This window comes from Podarcis muralis, chromosome 15 (genome assembly GCF_964188315.1).
Source record: "Podarcis muralis chromosome 15, rPodMur119.hap1.1, whole genome shotgun sequence".
In the NCBI taxonomy this organism is placed as follows: domain Eukaryota; kingdom Metazoa; phylum Chordata; class Lepidosauria; order Squamata; family Lacertidae; genus Podarcis; species Podarcis muralis.
Genome location: NC_135669.1, coordinates 10,940,286 through 10,946,285, shown reverse-complemented (window position 1 = coordinate 10,946,285; position 6,000 = coordinate 10,940,286).

Below are 6,000 nucleotides of genomic sequence, written 5' to 3'. Positions count from 1 at the left end.
GCTTGTCTCATATCATCCATGCAAGAATGAATTGTGGTCCTCAAACTGTTGAATTGCTCGTGCGGAACCTGTAGCCTTCCTGATGGTGCTGGACTACAACTCCCATCATCCCAGACCAATTGGCCCTATTGGCCAAGGCTGTTAAGAGTGGAAGACCCACATGGGGTGAGCCACAGGCTCCCATCCCTGGGTCTGGAATTATATGCAGGACCCAGATACAGCATCAAAGTGAGCTTCCCTTCAGTTATGAGCGCCATCACTATATGGTAGGGTGTCAATGCCCGATATTACAGATTTACCTCATTCTTGCCAGATCCTCCTGGGCCTTCCTGTGTGATTAGCTGATTGGTTTAGATTTGCAGGGGGCTGTTCAGCTTTGGGCTATGTAGACCAATCCCTTGGAATACTTGAGTTGCTTTTTCTTCAGGATACTGATCTATTTTTCTGTTCCCAGTGCTTCTTAATTGAGACAGCAGAAGTATAAGTTGTAGGAGCCTCCTGTCTCTGCCTTAGACTTGCACATTCATGCCAGTTATTACAGTTGGGCAAAGAAGTCTAAAAGGGCATTTCAGTTGTAAAACTAGAAAATAGAGGAGAAATATATTGAGCCCCAGTCCGTTGCTCTGACATAAGTGTCGTCATTCTGTTTGCAGGTTTGTGCCTGTAATTTAACATTGTGTCATCAGCAATTCTTAGCTCAGATATTCCTATAACTATAAAAAGAACACCCCAAGGAGAAACACAAGGGAGGGTAATATATTGGTCAGTAAAGGTGACATGGGGTGGGAATGTGCTTCGAATCATCCCTGTGGCATGGTGAGGGCAGTACATTACATTAGAGCAGGTGCTTGCCCACAGGATCCCACCCTCATTCCTCCCCTTGCTGAAATGAGACTTGATAGAAGCGTTCTGTTGTAGCCAATATAATATATTGCCATGTGTGCTTGGTTTGGTGTGGGGTTTCTCCAGTTCATCTCCAAAGGTGTCCAAGGGGCCCCAAAGTTTGGAGACTGCTACATTACATTGGCGACTGCTTTTAAACAGTCAGCTTCTCAGTCTGACCTAGTAATGGGGATTGCGCTACTAGTGCCTTGGCACTAATGGTCCTTGCCCCTCCATCTCCAGAATTCAAGTGTTACTTGTACAATATGTGCGGTTTCTCTTTGAGAGGCGAGGAAGAATGTCTGAAGATTCCTCTCTTCTCATGAAGGTGAAGGCACCCAGTTTTTCTGTGGAGCAGTTTCTTTCCATTGCTCCCAAGATTAATCCTGCTCATGTGCCTCTCTACCTGGGTCTGTTGTCAAGGTACACAATGTGGTAATCAAGCAGGTCTGAGTCTGAACTGTACCTGGATGGGAGACCTCCTGGGAACATTATGTATGCTGCTTTGACCACATGGGAGGAAACACATTTACGTGCCACTACAAATGAATTGGATGCTCTAATCTTTAATGGTTGTATCAGTCCTATTCAGTGGGCTTTCTTTGTGCCAAACTCTGTTTCCAGGTGGTGTAAAGACATTTGGCGGTGGAGTGGGCTTGAATGAGAAGCTCAGGAACGTGATAATGAGACAAAGTTGCACCAGTTGTTTTGTCCCTTTTTGTGGTTTTTTTTTTTATTTGCAGTTTCCCGAGACAAAAACAAAGTCGGAATCATTTTTACACTTACAAGGCTCAGAAAGAAAAGACAGTGAAATGGCAAGAAAAAGAAAGGGAGAGTTTTAAGTCAGAAAGAGGAAAAGATCCACCAGCATTCATGGGACAGACTAACAGCTCAGCTTTGCTTTTAGTTCTCATAGATATAGATATATATAGATTTTTTTTTCTCTTTAAAGGTCATGCAAAAGAAAATACAACCCCCCCTCCCCCAATCCAAAAATACCCCCAGCAACGCACTTAGTTCCATAGTAAACAAGGTGAACACCAAAGGGGAGGAGGCCCCGGTACATTAATGTTTTAATAATGAAACACCTGTTTCAACATGCGGCTTGTAATTTTTTTTTTCATATACATGGATGTAGAGACACTTCTCGTTTGTCTTCCACAGAAACCGTACAAGCATTCTAGTATGTCCCCATATTTGAATTCTCGCTTTCCTTGCATGTTTAATCCAGTACCCACCTCCCTGTTTCCAACCCCTCCCCTGGAAAAGAAATGCAGAAATAAAGGTGCTCTGAGAGAAAGGCAATTCAGCCAGAATGTGTTGGCTCTAAATGTTATCTCCTCCCTGGTTTATGCTGGATGTTCCTGTCTTGGAAGCACTATCTCCTCAGGTGGGTATGCAAAGGTGGGGGGTGAAGATGAGCCACCATAAGCTTAGATTGCGAATATGAATTTGGAAGAGAAACACATTTTTGACCTAAACCCTAGTAGTCTGCATTCTGTTCTTAGCATCCCCTGCCCTGGGCAGAGAGGACACAACTGGGTTGGGGAAGGGAAGATGCAAGGGAACATCGTCTCCTAAGCCTCATCTAGAAATAGGAGCATCATTTAACACTTCCTGCACTCTTGAGCTCCTCTGAACTCTTCTCTGGTGGGTAGGGTGGTGCAGTGCAAAGCCCAGTCCTGAGACGGCAGGAGTAAGAGATCTAAACCTCTTAATATAAAGTGCTTTCAATGCTGTGTCAGTGCTGGTGGGACAGCCTCCCCCACCCCCCACCGCTGCCCATTCCCTCTTCTCCCCCCCTCTCCCCCCCTTCAATTCTCCCACCCCTGCCGAGTCATTCTGTCTTGGTCCAGTTGCCCTTACATTCAATAGCCATGCGAAGTCCTGCATGAAGCGATGGGGATGGCCTTGTAGGAGGGCCTGGACAAAGGCCACACTCGAATGCCATAGAAGGTCTCGCCACCCAAGACAGAATCCACTGCATTTCTAAGTCGCTGAGGAGTTTTCCACTCCCTCCTACCTCTTAGCAATGGAATGAATCAATGATCCTTGCTTCACTACTTCATAATCATAGCAGAGATATCCTGGAAGACATCTAAGTCTATCAACTGTACAAGGCAACCTGGGCCCTCGATAGCAGTACTATATAGGACTGTGTCTATTGATCTCAAGCAGCTTGTCAGATTTGGCCTAGTAGGTCCAGAGGGATCAAGAAACAAATGTGCAAAGACAGTTCATTACATAAAAGGTTTGCATGACCTTTGTCTAACCACTGAACCACAGCCTAGCCACAAGGCACTATGCTTTAAACACCTCCTTATTTCCAAGTGAAGATTATGGCTCCTTGCCCTTACAACTGAAGCTTGCAGCGCCTTATATGCAACTGTTTATTAGGCTCTGAATCCTGCACTCAAGGTGTTTTCTATCAGTATGTGCAAAATTGCAAAGGCCAGCAGGGGGACATTCCTGCCATCATGCTGTCCGAGATCTCTTTTGAGGACTTTTAAAAACAAGTTTGCTTATTCTGGAAAGCTCTGAGATGATTCTGCATTGCATGCACATCGCACGGTTCGCGCCTTCCACAGACGTTTACTTTCTTAAGAATGTCTGAAAACAGGCATGCAATACGTGACATTCTCTTAAAGTGCATATCATTTTCTTTGCTGAGAAAACTAGGTGTGCCATAGTTTGTTCTTTCCTTTTGGGGATGCAGATTACGTATGGACTGAACACAGCAATAGAATAGAGAATTAAGTTTTGTGCTAACGAGAGGTACTGACTCTACAACATTTAGATCAGTGAAACGTGCCAAGCATAGATATGAATAATAAGAAGGGAGGTGCTGAAAATTTAAACTGAGAGTGGTACCAGAGTGGTACCCTAGAGATTAAACAGAGTGGTATTTTGTGGCAGGAGGGCGGGGATGCTAAGTGTCATCCTCCCAGGTGATAGGCAGGTTTCATTGAACTTGGTACTTTCAACTTTTGTACACCACCCATGATCAGTCAGGTGCAGTAAGGTCATCAGAAAAGTTGGGATGCAAGCATAAAATAAGCACAGCTGAGCATTGTAGAAATGGCACAAATCCAACCCCTTGGAACATGCACATGGACTAGCAATAGGCTCTGACCCCCAAGTACTGTTTGCTAGAGGTGATTGCAAGCTTCACCACACAATCCTAGCTCTACTAGTGTTTTCTACAGAATTACAAACCTCAGCTTCCCTTTCCAGGGGCAAACAGCCTTCTACCATAGAAATGTTTGCATCTTATGCGTTTTTTTCTGCAGTCTACAAAAAAACCCACTTATTTTCCTTATCCAATAGGCTCTAGTTCCAATAGCTCACTGCCAGCTGGGTAAAACACAGAATTCTTATTAAGCTCACAGCTACTTGCCAAGAACTGAGGTGTGGAACTCGAGTTCCTCCTAAATGTAACCTGAAATTATATCTACAGTGCAGAGCAGCGCCAACGAGGTCTTGTATTCTAAAGGGTTTAAATGTCTCATCCTAGGCTCCTGTACCTTTTAACAGTCATGTAGAAGAGGCATGTGTACCTTGCATGACACACTACACCTGTTGAAAATCCCTACATCTACACAACTGTGGAAAGAAACCGAAACCCCATCTTCTTTTGCACGTGGCAACGTGGGACGCGGGTGGCGCTGTGGGTAAAAGCCTCAGTGCCTAGGGCTTGCCGATCGAAAGGTCGGCGGTTCGAATCCCCGTGGTGGGGTGCGCTCCCGTTGCTCGGCCCCAGCGCCTGCCAACCTAGCAGTTCGAAAGCATCCCCAGGTGCAAGTAGGTAAATAGGGACCGCTTACTAGCGGGAAGGTAAACGGCGTTTCCGTGTGCGGCTCTGGCTCGCCAGAGCAGCGATGTCACGCTGGCCACGTGACCCGGAAGTGTCTCCGGACAGCGCTGGCCCCCGGCCTCTTAAGTGAGATGGGCGCACAACCCCAGAGTCTGTCAAGACTGGCCCGTACGGGCAGGGGTACCTTTACCTTTACCTAACCCTATTTGATCTTCCTTCCCGCGGTGTGTGCAATCAAGCCAGCTTCAACACATGAGCCACTGTGACTCCAGATGTCATGAAGGGGGGCTTTGACTTATGCAGAGCTCTGCATATTGCACTGGGCTCCAAGTGGAATGCACAGCAAAACCCTCTTGCAGACTCTGGCATGTTTATCCATAGAAATTGAAAGCACAGAGAAATGCATTCTACAACAAGTCATCTATATGCCATTATCTACCATCGCAAAGGACAGGTTCAAATTACACCAGCACGCTGTCAGGTGAATAAAACTGAGGAAGGGTAATTGGGCACGAACTGCGCTTAAGTGGCAGTTTATGTGGAATGAAAATATAGACCAGCCCAGATATCTCAATTTGTATGCCATGCATCGGTTTTCAGTACTCCATTCAAGAAAAGATTGATCAGCCAACAGCAGAAGTGGATTGGAGGTCTTCTCAATCTACAACCTTTAGATACAAAGTGAGGCCAAGCTTGCTGGTACATTTGAAACTGTTTACACACACAAAAGGAGAAGCTTGCTTTTCTTAAAAGTTGCTTACATTTTCTCTCTGTTTTTAGCAACTGACTAGTTGCTGGTGTGTGCATGGAGTTATCAGAGCAGAGGATGATTTGATGGATAGAGGTGGCACAGGGCATTCATAGCACTCCCTTAGCGCCCCCTGGTGATCACTTCCATCTAAAGAACAAGCAGGACTGCTTCATAGTGGAAAAAATATACTGGTTCAGATGAAACAGGAAACCATGACTTCCTGTTAATGAGAATGTATTGTGGCAAGCCTCGTGCTCATACTCTCCTCCTCAGGGAACTGTGGTTTCTTCTGAGGCTAGATGAAACCAGAATCAAACTATGGTTCGGTTTCCTATTTTTAAAAAATCTAGCCAGTTAGAATCAACCAGGATCCCCAAGTTGGGACATAACAACGGCAACCACAGACATAGTGGGTTCAAAAGGAAACCTAGCAGCTGTCACACTCCTCTCGAGTACAGGGGAGAGGGAGCACATGCCCCCAAGTCTCACTGCCGTGCAATTGCATAATGGAAATCACAGAGTTCCCATTTTGTCTAAACCAGGTCACTGTGCA